Below are 19,253 nucleotides of genomic sequence, written 5' to 3'. Positions count from 1 at the left end.
CCCCCAGAGGGTCTCAGATGGTCTTTTTCCTTTTACGTGTGGGGTCACTGAAATTCAAGGAGACCCAAGAGAGGAGAGAGAGAGGAAACCAGCACGTGAGCCGTGGGCAAAGGCAGGTGTTGGAACCTTCAGGTTCCAGAATGCTTTGTCCTCTTGGTACTGTCTCCTGACTTCTCGGGGTCCCGGTGTCCCTGGTGGTGATGAAGGCCTCCACTTGGGTATTCCTCACCAAAAGCAGACTTGATGAGGTTTAGAGGTAGCCTCAACTTTGCCCCAGATGGACAGGGCCAGGCTCAGCACCATCTGGGGTCAGGGGTCAGGTACTGGAAACAATGAGAGGAGAAAGCCCCCAAGTCAGCAGAGCCCTGCCCCAGCCATACTTGGGCCGCTGGTAACAGAGGTGAGGGCCGCTCCACCTTTGCTCTGTGGCAGATGGTAACCAGGGTGGGGCCAGGTTAGGGAGCCCTCCCTGGGCTGCGGTGCCAGAGTGGGACCCACGGGGCTGCTGGGCTGACGCCCTGGGCTTGGGTTTCGGGGGTGGGAACCTCTGGCAGGCGGGTTGGCAAGCAGCCCAGGTTCTGGAATGTGCGCTCTGCCTGGTGGGCTCACAGCTTGGCATCAGGTTCCTCCAGGGCTGCAGGGAACAAAAGGCAAGTGGCTCCAGGGCTAATTAGCTGGTGAAAGCCCTGGGGTGGGGATCGGGGGCCTAGGCGCGCTCCCCTGCCTCTGGGGAGCCTGCTTGAACACTCTCAGGGTGGGGGTCCCGCAGGCCAAATGGTGCAGCTAGGATCGGAGTCGGGGGTGGGGGGGATGTGCAACTCAGCCCACGAGGTGGCCAGCAGTGACCCGGGTCCAGGAGAGGCCCCTGGGCGCCCGTCTTGCTGTCCTGGCCCCTGACCTGCGGGGTCACAGGGGTGTGTGCAGAGACAGCCTCCCACCCTGCACCGGTGGCCAGCCGCGGTTGGGCTGAGGCCCAGCCGTGGCTTCGTGTCTTGTGGGAGCGAGGCTCTGTGCGTGCCGTGTGCTGTCCTATGTTTAATGTTCCCGTGGGGGCGGCTGAAACGAGGGCCAGGCTGTGGAAGGCTGCAGGGCTCCTGGGACACCAGCCAAATTCTTGGGGGAACGTGTGTCTGGATTTAGTGGAGTCTTAGGTTCGAGAGAGTCAAAAGGTCTTGAATATTTGGTGGGAAAAATAGGAGTGATTTTTCATTCAAAATTGTCCAACTCAGGGCAACTCAGATTTACATGATTAAGAATGCTGTTTATTTAACAAAAGTATTTACGACAGGAATCTTCTAATAAGAAGTCTTTCTCAAAGGCTGTGAAACCTAAGAAGGTGTTTAACTTATGGCTTTTAAGGTGTTCATCTCATTTAGAAAGTAAGGCCTCCCTTCTTCTGGCCGGGGTCCCTGGGAGAAGCTCTCAAAGTGGATAAAGGGATGTGTTTGCTAATCAGGTTTTAACACAAAACCCAGCTCTCTCCTGGGCACAGCCCCCTTGCACCTGTTCCCAATTCAGTATTTCCTCTGTCAGCAGCTCCCTCAAGATTCAAGATGTAGGACCAACTCTAGAGGCCTCCGTAGGGCTTCATGGAGGAAACAGATGTTGAAAATATTCTCCTCAAAAGTTCTTCAAAAGTGCTCCCAAATTGGTTGAAGGTGATGATTCTTTTTCTAAAAGGATGAAAGAATCAGTGCTTATTAGTGCATCTGGGAAGGTTTGCTGGTGGCAGAAGCTGGCTGTTCAGGGTGGTGATTGAGCAGCCCCTGGCCTGGGAGGGTCTCTGGCCTCCCCTGCCAGCCCCCGCCCCCAGACCGGACCTCTGGGCACTTGTCAGGACAGAGCCTGGGAACAAGCAGGCACCCCTGAGTGGAGAGTCTGAGTCTCTCTTTGTTCTGTCGTGAGTGTTCTCCACACACCCCCCAACTCCGTCTCCTCAGCTGCTAATCCACGCCAAGGTCCTGGACCACCCTTGGGACACCTCGAGTTTTCTCTGTGAAGCATGTGAGGTGATTTGACAGCTGGAGACTTTCCTGTTAACAGCCATTATAATAAAACATTCCCTCAAACCAAATTCGACAATTATTAACATGTTTAAACAGAAAACGATGTTTACTAAGGCATTCTTCCTGGGCTTAACATATCCTGTGAGGAGGGCGGAGTGGGGGAGTGGGGTAAGTGGAAACCTCGGCTCTACCTGTGGTTCAAGGTAAAGTCAGAGCCACTGCTTTTGGTGAGCAGTGCAGAGACCCTTTGACACGTGCCATGGGTAGTGACAGCCATCTCACTGGGGGACTCAGATCCCAAACTGCCCCCAACCTGGCCCCCGCCCTGAGGCTCTGGCAGGACAGCTCTGCTCAGAAGGCGAGACCCAGGGATGGGTAAGAGGGGCAGGGCCCAGGGGCAGGCCCCGATCTGCTGCCCCAGGGCACCCCGATGCCCACACAGCCAGGGCGGTGCTTGCTCACTGCCTCGTAGCAGCGGTTTAACTTGTGTGGGGCTTAGACGTCTGAATTATTTAAGGCTGTGAACCTTCCTGGTGAGGTTGGGGGTGCTGTCCCTGGCGAGGTGAGCCCTGCTTTCCTCGTCCTGAGATGCACATGCCGAGGCCCAGGCCTCCCAGCCTCCATGGAGTCTTGAGGCAGCTGGATGGGTGGGGGGTGGGCCCGGGCTGCTGTGCTGGGCGAGGAAGTGACAGACTGCGTCTCACCTCCAGGGCTCACAGGCCAATGGCCTCCACACGTTTACACACACAATGCCACTATTTACTTCTTTAACAAAAGAAAAAGACTTGTGTGTAGATGCGGCGTGGGGAGCGGAGGAAGGGGGCATTCCCTCGTCCTGAGACTGCGGGTCGCAGCCCTGTCTGAGGATAGTCTCTGGGCGACAAGTGTTCACCCTGTGTCGGGCCCCGTCCTAAGGACATGCGCCTGCTCGCTTAATCTCCACCCCAGCAGGTGTGTCACACTGCTTTGCAGTGAGGAAGCTGAGGCCTATGAGGTGGCGACTTATGTGGCTGGTGTGCAGTGGGGGCAGGGGCAGGGTGACAGGCAGGTGGTGCGGCTCAGAGCGGGGTGCTCACTGGGGAAGGGGCGCGCCCCAGGAGGAAGGAATGGTCCGTGTGCAGCCCAGGAGGAAGGAATGGTCCATGTGCAGCCCGGGGTGAGGGCACTGGACACGTCTGCCTCCAGGGCGGCCTCTTCACAGGGCTTTTGCAGGATGGCCCAGGGCAGGCCCCTGACATCAGGCCCTGGGGAGAGCACTGCTCCTCTGGGTGATGGCTGTGGAAGGATTTTGAGCGCAGAGGTGAGACAGACAGAACGTGATGTTTCACACTTCACAGCGCAGCACTCAGCATGGAGCGCCTCCACTCTGTGCTCCCATAGCCGCCCCCAACTCCAAAACTTCTATCCCTTCCCAAACGGGCACTCTGACCCCTTGAGACAGGAGTTCCCCACGTGCCTCTCCCCAGCCCTTGGCATGCCAGTTCTATGCCCCTGACTGCTCTAGGGGCCTCGTGTAAAATGGAATCATACCAGGTGTGTCGTTTTGTGTCTGACTCAGTCCACGCGCCGTGATGTCTCCATGTTCGTGCGTGTTGTAGCCGCTGGCAGAGCCCCCTTCCTTTCTAAGACTGAGTGATGTTCCACCTTCGTCTCTCTGTGGATGTGTGGTTGCTTCCACCACCTGGCTGCTGCGAGCCGAAGGACTTTAGGTTGGGAAGTGATGTGCCAGGTCTGCATTTGCCAGGCACAGGGGTGCCAAGCAGACAGAGCCGAGGCCGCGTCTGTCTCACATTCCCTGCTCTGAGCGACTCTGCAGGAATGTCTGTCAAAGATAGAGAGTAATCTTACATCTTAGAGTTGAAGTAAGGGATTAGATGAGAAAGGAATGAGATAAAATGATGTATGAAGAAACACATACAAGCCGTAAAGCATGGCATGAATACCGGCTCTTACCCCCATTGTTGTCTCTGTGTTTCTGGGCAAACTGCTTCTGAACTCAGAATCCAGTCATTATGACAACTTCATTACGACATAGTTCCCTCCTCACAGCTCTGCAAACCGAGATTTCCTGCAGCTGTCTCCATGCTCAGGTGAGTGTATGTGATATGTCTGAAGTTCACTTTGCACAGACAAAGCTCTTTTTCCAGTGTAAAGGCACCCATGGATTTCAGGTGGCTCTGTGTCCTAGCTCACCTTGGGAATGTGCTTCAGTGGAGAAAGATTGGAACCCCTGACCACATTAAAATACTTCATCGTGAAAAACTTAAGACACAGAGCCGGGGAGTGAAGAGGAGTGTGAGCACTGGCGAGTCCGTCAACCAACTCCACAGTGACTATGCTCTGCTGCTTTGCCCACGCTCTCCTTTTATACAGGTAAAGAAATACCTGGAGTGATACTCCGTTTTACTCCTGCCTGCTCCAGACTGCATCTCTAAGAACTATGGTCATTTCTTAGGTGACGTGAGGCCAGTGTTAGAATTAGTAATACTGATTTACTTGCACAACTAAATTACCCTGATTGGCTTAAAATTGTTCCCCAATGCTTGGTTGTTCCCATGGGGCTGCGGGTCTTGGCTCAGCAGGCTGTGACAAAACATGAGAGCCTGGCTGACGTGAATGGCAGACAGCCGCTTCTCACAACTCTGGAGGCTGGGAGGTCCACAGTCAAGGTGCTGACCGATTAGGGATCTAGTGAGACCATTCCCCTGGCTGGCAGACGGCCGCCTTCTTGCCGTGGTCGCATGTGACAGAGAGAGGGCTCTGGTCCCCAGCTCGTCTTAGAAGGGCACCAGGGCCATCATGGGGCCCTGCTCTCATCATCTCATCTAAACCCAGCTGCCTACCAAAGATCCGCCTCCAAATGCTGTGACGCTGGGGCTTGGGGTTCAGCTCATGAACGCAGCGGGGACACAGACATCCAGCCCGGAGCACCCACACCCTCTCACACACTGCACTTGTTCATAACATCCCTTGAGTCTTTGCACACAGAGCAGACCACGCCCCTCACGAACTCCCGCAGAACCTGGGCCGGCTGCCCCACAGTGTCCCCTGTTCTGACCTTGTCCTCTGGCTCCGCGTGCAGCCCTTGAACTCGCCCTCTCACGGCCGTGTTCCCTGCAGGTGGGGTTGGCTCTGGAGGGCCAGTTTTGTTCAGGCTCACCGTGTGCAGCAGGAATGCTTCCAGGTGCTCTGCTCGCCTGTGCCCGGAGCCCCGACACCTGCTCATCCCAGCTCACTGCTGCTGAGGGTCATGGTGGGCTCTGAGTCATCTTTCAAATATGCCGTCAAAGTTATGGTCCTTCTTATTCAGAATTGAGACAATTAATTGTAAAAGGTTTACAACATATAGATAAGCAAAAGAAATAAAACCATCTTAACATCCTAGTCCTTGATAGCTGCCATTGAAGTTTTGATGTGGGATCTTCTACTATTTATCTTATGTATAATTACATTATAACCACATCTTCCCACTCACTGTGAATAGCTTTTGATGTCGTGAAATATTCTTTTACTGTGTCATTGACTGTCTAGTCCTCGAATACTAGAATCACTATTTAATTAACGCACCACTTTTGTACAAGTTGTGAACATTGCAAATCCCCTGTCCAGAATGCTCATTTGGATTTGGCCCCAAAGCTCTTGGAGAGGACCACTGCCTGTCTGCTTCCTAGAACGACTGCTGTCTCTTCTGGGGTGAGATGGGGTGGGGGGGATGTGGAGGTGTTGGGGTGATGGAGGGACTGGAGGTTGGGGTGATGGGGGTCATGGAGGGTTAGGGTGATGGGGGTCATGGAGGGTTGGGGTGATGGGGGACCAGAGGGTTGGGGTGATGGGGGTCATGGAGGGTTGGGGTGATAGAGGGACTGGAGGTTGGGATGATGGGGGACCAGAGGGTTGGGGTGATGGGGGTCATGGAGGGTTGGGGTGATGGAGGGACTGGAGGTTGGGGTGATGGGGGTCATGGAGGGTTGGGGTGATGGGGGACGTGGAGGGTTGGGGTGATGGGGGACCAGAGGGTTGGGGTGATGGGGGTCATGGAGGGTTGGGATGATGGGGGACCAGAGGGTTGGGGTGATGGGGGTCATGGAGGGTTGGGGTGATGGAGGGACTGGAGGTTGGGGTGATGGGGGTCATGGAGGGTTGGAATGATGGGGGCACATGGAGGGTTGGGGTGATAGGGCAGGGTGGGGACTTGGGGTGATGAGGGCCGGGTAGGGGGTGCCGTGGGGGGAGGGCTGTAGACTGGGTGCTCTCTGAAATCTTTCTGGGGTGCTGAGAACAATCTTGTGTCTTGCCTGACATGGTGCTGGTCTGGGACCTGCCCCATAGTGACAGCCGATTCCCTGTACTCAGCCCTGTACTCACTCCCGCAGTGTCTCCCGGGAGCTTCTTGGAGCCACGTGCCCTCTCAGACGGCTCAACCAGAACTTGCACTTTAACCAGATGCCCCCGGGGTGAAGTGGCAGAGTCACTTCCTAAAGCACTTTTACCCAATTATCGCCTAGAAACGCTGGTCCATTTGTGAAAAGAGATTCACGTGGTAGGAGCGTGCTAAGTTCAGCTGAGGGTGGAGAAGTGCTTGGTAGGCAGCCTCCGGGCTGTCTCCTTCCCCTGGATGCAGAGGGCCAGTCGGGCCAGGGGCTGGCTTCTGCGGTTCAGGAGAGGCTTAGCAACTGAGTGGCTTCGGCAAGTTAACAGTGGTCTTGGTTTCCTCCTCAGTGTGATGGAGACTATGTTCTTTCACAGGTGGGGTGCAAGGTCTAAGTGAGGCAGTGCCCGGCACGGCGCCAGCACTCAGTCAGCTGGGCTGGCGACCGCAAGTGCACGATAAGGTGGTGTTGAGAGCGAAGGGCAACTGGTGAACATTGCTTTGGGGAATCCCAGGATGTCGCACTCTTTTCCTCCTACTTTTTCAGCCACCGATCAGTTTTAACAGCTGGTCCCATGTAGAGAATGTGACAAAAACCGTTTTGGATTAAACACATCCATGTTAAGCTCAGAGCAGCCACCCACTGTGTACCATATGCTGTCTTATTCTTTAACCAAATGAGGGGAAAAAAAGGAACAGCCCACTTCCCCTCACTCTTTTTAAAAAGGTCTTTCTCTTCAGTACAGGCTGAGGCTTAAATGTGCTTTGATTCTGGAGAGATTGTGTTTACCAAGTATTAATACCTTCATCTTTAAGAAAATCTGGCTGGTTCAGTACTATTTCATTCCCAAGGGAGTCCCCATGGGGTACACCCTTGACTGTTTTCTGAAGTCAGTGAGATGGAACCACTACCAGATGCAGTGTGAACTTTTCCAGCCCCTAAAATAAATACTTGTGAACGAAGCTCAGTGGCACAAAGACCACAGTGTTGAAGGGTTAATACACAATGGCGAGTTTCTTACTGATGGACCTCCTGACAGTCAGATGTTGGAGTCTTGTCCTGGGCCTGAACCTGGATGAGTCAGGTGCTCTGGAGTGAAGTGGCCCCTCACGTGGACAGCACTCTCTGGGGGGCGCTATTTGGCTCTGGTGAAAGGAATCTGTGAACACGCTTAACTGCATGAATATGCAGTCACATGTCACCGTGTCCTGGTTATTTTGTGTCTCTTTAGTTTTCTGCGCTTCCGGCTCATACTTCAAACTCAACTTCTTACAGCAACGTTCCAACTCCTTCCCATGCCATGACCCTCCCTTCCCCCAAAGGAAAGACAGCCCTGTGTTGCTGACCTAAACCCCCAGCTTGCTGAGCGTCAGGGCTGCACAGGTCTCCTGATCGCAGACCACAGACAGCTGCTTGTTTCCTTTGGAAGCATCTGTTGCTCCTCCACCCACTTATCCTTTGAGTGACTATGTTTTCAAAATCAGTTTGTGATCTTCATTGTCCCACCTTATAGATTCTTAGGAATAACTTTCTCAGATCTCATGAAACAAATGAGGAAACTGCAGGGCAGCCTTTTCCTGAAGCTGAGTCAGTGCAGCGAGGGGAGGGTTTCTGCCTGCCTTCAGAGCAACCCCACGGGGAGGCCCCATCATTGTCTGATTGGCCACTTGGTCTGAGGACCTGGAAGGAGGAATTTTTTTTGTAAATATCAGTTCAGTTGCTCAGTCATGTCTGACTCTTTGACACCCCATGGACTGCAGCATGCTGGGCATCCATGTCCATCACTACTCCTGGAGCTTGCTCAAACTCATGTCCATTGAGTCGGTGATGCCATCCAACCATCTCATCCTCTGTCATCCCCTTCTCCTCCTGCTTTCAATCTTTCCTAGCATCAAGGTCTTTTCCAGTGACTCAGTTCTTCCCATCAGGTGACCAAAGGTATTAGAGTTTCAGCTTCAGCTTCAGTCCTTCCAGTGAATATTCAGGACTGATTTCCTTTAGGATGGACTGGTTTTATCTCCTTGAAGTCCAAGGGACTCTCAAGAGTCTTCTCCAATACCCTGGTTCAGAAGCATCAATTCTTTGGCACTCAGCTTTTTTTACAGTCCAACTCTCACATCCATACATGACTACTGGAGAAACCATAGCTTTGACTAGATAGACCTTTGTCAGTAATGTCTCTGCTTTTTAATATTCTGTCTAGGTTTGTCATAGCTTCTCTGGTGGCTCAGAGGGTAAAGCATCTGCCTGCAATGCTGGAGACCTGGGTTCTACCCCTGGGTGGGGAAGATCCCCTGGAGAAGGAAATGGCAACCCACTCCAGTATTCTTGCCTGGAAAACCCTATGGATGGAGAAGCTTGGTAGGCTACAGTACATGGGGTCACAAAGAGTTGGACATGACTTCACTTTCACTTTCACTTTCTTCCAAGGAGCAAGCATCTTTTAATTTCATGGCTGCAGTCTGTCTAGTCAAGGCTATGGTTTTTCCAGTGGTCATGTATGGATGTGAGAGTTGGACTATAAAGAAAGCTGAGCACTGAAGAATTGATGCTTTTGAACTGTGGTGTTGGAGAAAGACACTTGAGAGTCCCTAGACTGCAAGGAGATCCAACCAGTCCATCCTAAAGTAAATCAGTCCTGAATATTCGTTGGAAGGACTGATGCTGAAGCTGAAACTCCAATACTTTGGCCACCTGATGCAAAGAGCTGACTCATTTGAAAAGACCCTGATGCTGGGAAAGATTGAGGGCAGGAGGAGAAGGGGATGACAGAGGATGAGATGGTTGGATGGCATCACTGACTCAATGGACATGGGTTTGGGTGAACTCTGGGAGTTGGTGTTGGACAGGGAGGCCTGGCACTCTATGGTTCATGGGGTTGCAAAGAGTTGGACAGGACTGAGCAACTGAACTGAAAGTGAAAGTAGAGCCATTCAGTCGTGTCCGACTCTTTGCGACCCCATGGACTGTAGCCTACCAGGCTCCTCCCTCCATTGGATTCTCCAGGCAAGAGTACTGGAGTGGGTTGCCATTTTCTTATCCAGGGGATCTTCTAGACCCAGGGATTGAACCTGGGTCTCCTGCATTCCAAGCAGACACTTTAACCTCTGGGCCACCAGGGAAGCCTGAACTGAACTGAAGTCACCATCTGCAGTGATTTTGGAGCCCCCCCAAAATAAAGTCTCTCACTGTTTCCATTGTTTCCCCATCTATTTGCCATGAGGTGATGGGACCAGATGCCATGATCTTAGTTTTGTAAATATCACTCAGCTGCAAAAATTTTTGTTTGGGGCATTTATAATGAAAGCCATGAGCTGGGGAATGTCACCATTCTACTGTCAGACAAATAGGATGATTCCAGCTACATCGATGTTCCATTGCTTGTTAGTAATAACGCTGTGCAAACGTTCACCCAAAGGCCGTTTGCACTGGGGCTCCTTTTAAAATTGTAGTATAAACATGAAATTGTACACAGCATCAAATTTACCATTTTAACCATTCTGAAGTGGCGTTCAGCACATGCACATTGTCGTGCACCCATCCCCACCCTCATCTCCAGAACTCTTTTATCTTTCTCACGAGAACCTCTGTCTCCACTGAACACCACCTCCCTGTCCACTCCACCCTCCTGTCTGTGGTGACCACTGTCCTACTCTCTGTCTCTATGAATTTGCCTTTCAAGTGTTGCATCCATGTGGAATCATCCAGTATTCATCTTTTGTGACTGGCTCATTCCATGCAGCATCGTGTCTTCAAGGCTCGTCCCTGGTATGGCCTGTGTCAGGGTTGTCCCTGTCTCTCTAGGGTTGAGAAGCATTCCACCCTATGTTTATATCGCATCGTGATTGTCTGTTCATTGGCCGATGGGCACTTGGGTTGTTTCTACTGTTTGGCTTTTGTGAATAATGCTGCTGTGAACTTATTTGTGCAGGTATTTGTTTGACTCTCTGCTTTCACTTCTTTTGAATATACTCCCAGAGGTGGGTTTTCTGGATTATACAGTAATTCTATTCTATTTTTGAGGAACCTCCATACTGTTTGCTACAGGGCTACACCATTTTATATTCCTACCAGCAGTGCACAAGGGTTCCAATTTCTTCACATTCTTAATAACTCTTGTTGTTTTCTGCATTTTTTCTTTAATAGTAGCCATCCTAGTGAGTGTAAAGTTGTATCTCATTGTGGTTTTGATTTACCTTTACCTAAAGACCAGCGGAGGAGCTACCACGTGCCCGAGGTCAGGGGCGGCGACCGAGAGGAACACCCCCACGTCCAAGGAGTGGTGGCTGCATGGGTGCATGAGGGCTGAGAGGAGCTACTCCATGTTCAAGGTCAGGAGGGGCACTGTGAGGAGATACCCCTCATCCAAGGTAAGGAGCAGTGGCTGCACTTTGCTGGAGCAGCCGTGAAGAGATACCCCACGTCCAAGGTAAGAGAAACCCAAGTAAGATGGTAGGTGTTGCGAGAGGGCATCAGAGGGCAGACACACTGAAACCATAATCACAGAAAACTAGCCAATCTGATCACACGGACCACAGCCTTGTCTAACTCCATGAAACTAAGCCATGCCATGTAGGGGTACCCAGGATGGGTGGGTCATGGTGGAGAGGTCTGACAGAATGTGGTCCACTTCAGTATTCTTGCCTTGAGAATGCTATGAACAGTATGAAAAGGCAAAATGATAGGATACTGAAAGAGGAACTCCCTGGGTTGGTAGGTGCCCAGTATGCTACTGGACATCAGTGGAGAAATAACTCCAGAAAGAATGAAGGGATGGAACTAAAGCAAAAGCCATATCCAGTTGTGGATGTGACTGGTGATAGAAGCAAGGTCTGATGCTGTAAAGAGCAATGTTGCATAGGAACCTGGAATGACAGGTCCATGAATCAAGGCAAATTGGAAGTGGTCAAACAGGAGATGGCAAGAGTGAACATCGACATTCTAGGGATCAACGAACTAAAATGGACTGGAATGGGTGAATTTAACTCAGATGACCATTATATCTACTACTGCGGGCAGGAATCCCTCAGAAGAAATGGAGTAGCCATCATGGTCAACAAAAGAGTCTGAAATGCAGTACTTGGATGCAGTCTCAAAAATGACAGAATGATCTCTGTTTGTTTCCAAGGGAAACCATTCAATATCATGGTAATCCAAGCCTATGCCCCAACCAGTAACACTGAAGAAGTTGAAGTTGAATGGTTCTATGAAGACCTACAAGACCTTTTAGAACTAACACCCCAAAAAGATGCCCTTTTCATTATAGCGGACTGGAATGCAAAAGTAGGAAGTCAAGAAACACCTCGAGTAACAGGCAAATTTGGCCTTGGAGTGCGGAATGAAGCAGGGCAAAGGCTAATAGAGTTTTGCCAAGAGAACACACTGGTCATAGCAAACACCCTCTTCCAACAACACAAGAGAAGACTCTACATATGGACATCACCAGATGGTCAACACCGAAATAATGATTATATTCTTTGCAGCCCATGATGGAGAAGCTCTATACAGTCAGCAAAAAAAGACTGGGAGCTGACTGTGGCTCAGATCATGAACTCCTTATTGCCAAATTCAGGCTTAAATTGAAGAAAGTAGGGAAAACCACTTGACCATTCAGGTATGACCTAAATCAAATGCCTTATGATTATATAGTGAAAGTGAGAAATAGATTTAAGGACTAGATTTGATATACAGGGTGCCTGATGAACTATGGACAGAGGTTCGTGACATTGTACAGGAGACAGGGATCAAGACCATCCCCATGGAAAAGAAACACAAAAAAGCAAAATGGCTGTCTGGGGAGGCCTTACAAATAGCTGTGAAAAGAAGAGAAGCGAAAAGCAAAGGAGAAAAGGAAAGATATAAGCATCTGAATGCAGAGTTCCAAAGAATAGCAAGGAGAGATAAGAAAGCCTTCCTCAGCGATCAGTGCAAAGAAATAGAAGGAAACAACAGAATGGGAAAGACTCGAGACCTTGTCAAGAAAATTAGAGATACCAAGGGAACATTTCATGCAAAGATGGGCTCGATAAAGCAGAAGATATTAAGAAGAGGTGGCAAGAATACACAGAAGAACTGTACAAAAAAGATCTTCATGACGCAGATAATCACGATCCTGTGATCACTCACCTAGAGCCAGACATCCTGGAATGTGAAGTCAAGTGGGCCTTAGAAAGCATCACTACGAACAAATCTAGTGGAGGTGATGGAATTCCAGTGGAGCTATTTCAAATCTTGAAAGATGATGCTATGAAAGTGCTACACTCAATATGCCAGCAAATTTTGAAAACTCAGCAGCGGCTACAGGACTAGAAAAGGTCAGTTTTCATTCCAATCCCAAAGAAAGGCAATGCCAAGGAATGCTCAAACTACTGCACAATTGCACTCATCTCACATGCTAGTAAAGTAATGCTCAAAATTCTCCAAGCCAGGCTTCAGCAATTTGTGAACTGTGAACTTCCAGATGTTCAAGCTGGTTTTAGAAAAGGCAGAGGAACCAGAGATCAAATTGCCAACATCTGCTGGATCATGGAAAAAGCAAGAGTTCCAGAAAAACATCTATTTCTGCTTTATTGACTATGTCAAAGCCTTTGACTGTGTGGATCACAATAAACTGTGGAAAATTCTGAAAGAGATGGGAATACCAGATCACCTAAACTGCCTCTTGAGAAATTCGTATGCAGGTCTGGAAGCAACGGTTCGAACAGAACATGGAACAACAGACTGTTTCCAAATAGGAAAAGGAGTCATCAAGGCTGTATATTGTCACCCTGCTTATTTAACTTATATGCAGAGTACATCATGAGAAACTCTGGGCTGGAGGAAGCACAAGCTGGAATCAAGATTGGCAGGAGAAATATCAATAACTTCAGATATGCCGATGACACCACCCTTATGGCAGAAAGTGAAGGGGAACTAAAAAGCCTCTTGATGAAAGTGAAAGAGGAGAGTGAAAAAGTTGGCTTAAGGCTCAACATCCAGAACACTAAGATCATGGAATCTGGTCCCATCACTTCATGGACAATAGATTGGGAAACAGTGGAAACAGTGTCAGACTTTATTTTTGGGGGCTCCAGAATCATTGCAGATGGTGATTGCAGCCATGAAATTAAAAGACCCTTACTCCTTGGAAGGAAAGTTATGACTAACCTAGATAGCATATTCAAAAGCAGAGACATTACTTTGCCAACAAAGGTCCATCTAGTCAAGGCTATGGTTTTTCCTGTGGTCATGTATGGATGTGAGAGTTGGACTGTGAAGAAGGCTGAGCGCCGAAGAATCGATGCTTTTGAACTGTGGTGTTGGAGAAGACTCTTGAGAGTCCCTTGGACTGCAAGGAGATCCAACCAGTCCATCTTAAAGGAGATCAGTCCTGGGTGTTCGTTGGAAGGACTGATGCTTAAAGCTGAAACTCCAGTACTTTGGCCACCTCATGTGAAGAGTTGACTCATTGGAAAAGACCCTGATGCTGAGAGTTATTGGGGGCAGGAGGAGAAGGGGATGAGAGAGGATGAGATGGCTGGATGGTATCACTGACTTGATGGACATGAGTCTGAGTGAACTCTGGGAGTTGGTGATGGACAGGGAGGCCTGGCGTGCTGTGGTTCATGGGATCGCAAAGAGTTGGACACGACTGAGCGACTGAAGTGAACTGAACTGAAAGACCAGCGAGGCTGAACATCTTTTCATGAGCTTACTGTCCATTTGCGTATCTTCTTCTGAATACGTCCTTTGCCTATTTTGGAATCAGGTTGTTGTTGTTAGTTGCTGTTTTGGACCTGAGAGAGTGAGAGCAACTCCATCAGTTTGCCACCCCGCATCTCCCAACCTTTGTGAGTGCAGTGTGGTCTCAGACAGGCACTAAGTTCTGTTCTGATGGCAGCGCCAGGTAAAAGGACTTGGTAGTTTCTGGTAGACTGGTTACTTGGGCTTTACCAATCAGCGTTACATGGCTGCAAGGCAGATTGTAGGAAGCCCGGAGGCCAGTGGATGCACCCACAAATGAGCATGGAAGGCTCTCTGATCAGAAAATCCCCTCTCCCCGGTGGACCAGCCCTCTGGTCCTCTCTTCAGTTTTCAGAGCTCGTCTAAGTACTGGGAAGAAAGTCACCCCTGGAACAAAAACATGCTTTGGCACTTAAGGCCTTTCCAGATAAAACTTACATTCCTTTTTTTTAACATTTCTTTGAAACTGAGGACTTAACGTGATTTAGACTTGTGAAAAGCCATGGCTAACATGCACTCTTCTTCCACCGAGACATGGACCTTTACTCCACGCGCTCTCTAAACACAGATAATCACCATGGCAACCACCATGTTTCACGACTCTCACACATACACTTGCACCTTCCTTAAAGAAACACAGAGCACAACAGTGTAGAATTAGGACAGTAAATCACTGGGATGTTTTTTATTTGTTGTTACATAGTTGTCAGGATCTTGAGAAGAGCTGGACATTGTCATCTGCTATCAATTGTACTTGGGAAAAGTAGCTGTTTGGCTGGGCCCTTTGACACCTTTCCAGAAAGTGGGGTGTTGTTTGTAACATGCAAGGCATGACCAATGTGTGTCCAGATTGTCAGGGTTAGAGACTTTCAACGCAGAAAGTCTCACTAAGAACACCAAGTGCTGAACAGTATACATTTCTGCACGTCCACTGGGCCATCCTCCGCACTTACATCACAGTTACGGTCACTCACATGTTGCTTAGAGTTTGCACACACACGCTTTTGGGGTAGCATCTAATTTTATCTTTGGTTGTATTTGGAAACATGCCTGGCAGTTTTGCTGTGCTTTCAAAAGTCTCTCTCTTTCCTGGCGATGTGAACAAGCCTTTTGCTGCCCTGTGAATACTTGGTGAGCAGTCTGCAGAGTGAAGCCCAGGCGAAGCTTTCCTCAGGAGGTGTCTCCAAGGGTCTTCTGAGTAACTAAGGGCCTGCGCCCTGGCACGGTCAAGGCCCACAGGCTGTGGGCAGGAGCCCCATGTGCTCTCAGCAGACCTCCTTCCCTGAGTTCTGAACATCTCACGGTGTTCTGTCCATGGATGGGGAGAACGGTCCTTCTGTGATAACTGCATGTGATGAGAATGGGTTTTCCGTCTCGCTAATGAATTGTAGCTGTGATTTCTCCCACATTAAACGCTCTGTCTTTGGAATACAAATGTTTTGGGGGGAGAGAAGAAAGGACCCTCTTCTCCTTGATTGTTTTCTTTTAAATTAAAAGTAGTAATAAATCTAACTCAACCCAAATAACTGCTGAACATTTCGTATTAACATAGCAGTGAAGATGAACTTGGGCAGCTGTGATAAATGTCTATGTGTGCTTAGACTGGACTGCCTCCAAACCCTTCACTCCCACACCAATTTGGAAAGGCCTACCTGAGGTTTTTATATCCTTAGCCTGAAGATTCATTTTTCATTTGCAAGATAGAGCCCCTGTGTTTCAAGGACAGCTATGCTATACTTCTGTAGAAAGTACACAGAGATAATGTTGGAATGAGGAACTTTTTTTAACCCAGGGAATATACTGTTTGCCTTCCAGACCTATCGCATGCCTACTTTTCTGTGTTTTCTGTGATTCGATTATAACTCTGTAAGCCTAAGTTCCATGAGGTGAGAAATAAATCAGGTGTCAGTCTCTGTTGAACATGTACTTACCACGGGGGAACAGGAACAGCGGAGCCATTGTTCGGGCCCTCCTACTGCTGTCCTGTCGGGCAGGATGGCGCGTGGAACCAGTGCCGGACAGACGCTCCGAGCCTGGCTGCCGAGAGCAGACTCTCTGCTCTCTGTTCACAGGCTGCTAGGCAGGGCTGCCACCTGAACAGGTGCACGAAAAGTGGATAGAATTTGGAGGAAGACCAAGTGATGACATGAGGATTCAGACGTTGATGGACTTCTGAAATAATCACTACTTATTAATTTCTGTGTGTGAAAGCGCCCCGGATGCTGGATGGTATAAAGAGTGTGTATTCACAGAGTTTCATTTGCTTCAGTTGGGAGTGAAGAGAGCGCTGGTGGGGAGTCGGGTCTTCCTCGAGGCTCCTGTGTACCGCGAGCCTGCTTGCCTTGAGGACTTGCCAAGAATGCCTGCCTCCTGGAGGGTCCTCCTCCCTGAAGACCTCAGGTCAAACACTGCTTGTTCAGGAGCGCCTCCCTGACATCTCTGGGGAGGCTATAGCTCAGCACCTCATCAGCATCCTTAATCCTGGTCCTGCCCTTTCTAGCAGCAGTCACAACTGTCTCTTAATTTTTTTATTGAGGTATAATTGACGCACAACATTATATTAGTTTCAGGTGTATGGCATAGTGACCTAGTATTTGTACACACTGTGCAATGCTTACAGTAAATCTAGTTAACCGTCCATCACCATGCATAGTTACATAATTTGTTTTCTCGCAGAACTTTTCAGATCTTAGCAACTCTCAAATATGCAGACAGAATTGTTAACTGTAGTTGCCGTGCTGTACTCGTTTATCTCATAGCTGAAAGTTTGTATCTTTTGACCTTTACCTGTTTTCCCCACCCTCACACCTTGGCTGTTATTTGTGTGACTGCACAGTGATCTGTGAACTCCTAAGGACTGGGAGCTCCATGAGGGCAGGTGTTGGGCCCTGTGTCTCTGGTCCTGGGATCCAGTACCTAGAGCAGGGTCTGCTTTCCTCTCCGCCAAGGGCCTGAGCCCTCCTGTCACGCTCTTGGCAGAGCCCCCTTCCGCGTCTGGCTTCTGGAGCCTCCCAGGTGTCCACTCTCCCCTCACTGGTACATGTTGTTCCCCTGGGCGGGGATATCTTTGGCTCCTGTCTTCCATCTGGGATATGATACTCATTCTCTAGACCCACCCCAATGTCTCCCTCCACCAGGACTCCTCTGGTGGGCTCAGTGGTCCCTTTCCTGTCTGCTGCACGAGGTGGGTTTCCGCACTGGGGTCTTACCACGCTGTCCTGCAGCGCTACTTCACACATCTATCTCGCTTGCTGGACCAAGTTCCTGGAGGACGCAGAGCGCGCCACTCATGTCATTATCTCTGTTTTGTCTCCATCCTTAAATACAGTGTCTGTCACAATAAATATTTTGAATGAACAAAAATTTCTCTTATTAGTAATCCATGTCCCAAGAATTTACTAAAAAAAATTCCCAGGAATGTCAGCTCCTCTTCTGACTAGGTGCTGGGCCCTCAGACACCTATAAATGATATGGTCAAGCCCCTTCCAGGGAAAGCTGTGGAGATGGGTGTTTTTGTCTGTTCCCTCTTCGCTGAGCCTGGGAACAGCTGTGGAGAGCACGCGTGTGCCTGTTCAGGACTCGAGGATGAAGCCCCGTTGGCTTTCAGAGCGGGATATCTTGGTGGCCCAGCTCCTGGGTGGGAGCCTTCAAAGCTGGGATGCGTGGCGGAGCACCTTCTTGGGGCCAGGCTGGACGCTGGAGATCTCTCTGGCTCTCAGGGTGTCCTGTGGGCTGGGACTTACGCTGCGAGTAAGACAGCATTTCCTGTCCTGTTCCATGAGGTTATCTTCTCACTCATCGTGTGTGGGCACATTCTGGATTTCCCTCAAAGAAATTGCTCCACATGTAGCTATGTATTTGGTGCCTCTGAGGGAGCTGGGCAGTTTATTTCTGAGTCTGATGGAAGTACTTTATGATTATCCTGTAGTGTATCTGATGTCGGTTTTGGCTCTTTGTCCCAGTCTATTGAGACCTTCTGAATCTTGATCCTGTTACGCAACATACTGTATAAGGTCACCCATTGGCTCGAATATTGTGTTTTCTGCATTTTTTTTTAACCTGAAATGTCCACCAAGTCAGGCCCATGAACTGACTTAGCATATTGTTGCTATTTAGCATTCTGTTGGCAATTCAAGTTTAGCCTATTGACCTCGCTCTGTTGATTAGCAATCTTTGGCAGTTCAATCAGCTAGAAATCTACAAGGCTTTATTTTTATCTTTTTTTAATTTTTATCCCCGCCCATACAATATATCACAGGAGACTTGGCTAAATACCTGATTGAGAGGAAGTTCACAAGTGTCTGCAGCCTTCCCTTCCGTCCCGCCCTGGTACCTTGGCCAGTGAGTCACAATGGGGCTCGTTTGTCAAATCTCGCTTCTGGCGAAACAGTGCTGCTTCCAGTGACTACCGCCTCCTTTATGAAAGTGTTTTTCTACCCTCTATTTAATAACTTACTCAAGAATTTTTCTGGAGGCTGACATAAGCTCTTAAATGATCATTTTTAGCCATTTTTCTTGATCTTTTCCTGTGTTGGGAAGTCAGGACACTTGCCTGTTTCTAAATGTTTTGCACTTCTGTTCTCTCTGAAGTTGAAATACAATGCTTCTGTCATCATATTTGCACATTCTTTTAGTGTTTTGAGTGTAATCCACTTAGACCTAGAGACTTGAATTCATTTAAATCAGTGGATTATATCTCTTACCGTTGTTCCTTTTGGTTTTTAATTCCCTGAAGCATTTTTATTTTGCCCTTTCTTTGTTGAGACTCTCTTCCTTGAGGGCTCAGAAACATGCTTGCTTTATTTATCACTGTTTCCACAACCGCTCTTAATAAACACGTATTAGATGATGGAATGAAAGTTGAATTGCACATGAACTCTGCTTACTAGACTAGTAGCCCCATGAAGACCGTTAGGGGGTGGATCCCTTGTAATTTTTAGATACTTCCTTTGCCTCAATTATGTGTTATCTTATTTTTTTGTTTTTCTATAGATTTTTTTACTTCAAAAAATAAATTAGTTCCCCCTGAATTTCTGATAATGCCTTAAAATGCAAACTTTACTTCTTAAACCAGCTTATTTTCATTAACAATAATGTTGCATGTTCATTTCCAGTAAGAATATTCTCATTAAATATGTTCTCAACATTTAAATAA

This window comes from Capricornis sumatraensis, chromosome 12 (assembly GCF_032405125.1).
Source record: "Capricornis sumatraensis isolate serow.1 chromosome 12, serow.2, whole genome shotgun sequence".
Lineage (NCBI taxonomy): Eukaryota > Metazoa > Chordata > Mammalia > Artiodactyla > Bovidae > Capricornis > Capricornis sumatraensis.
Note: the sequence above shows the minus strand (reverse complement) of the source record.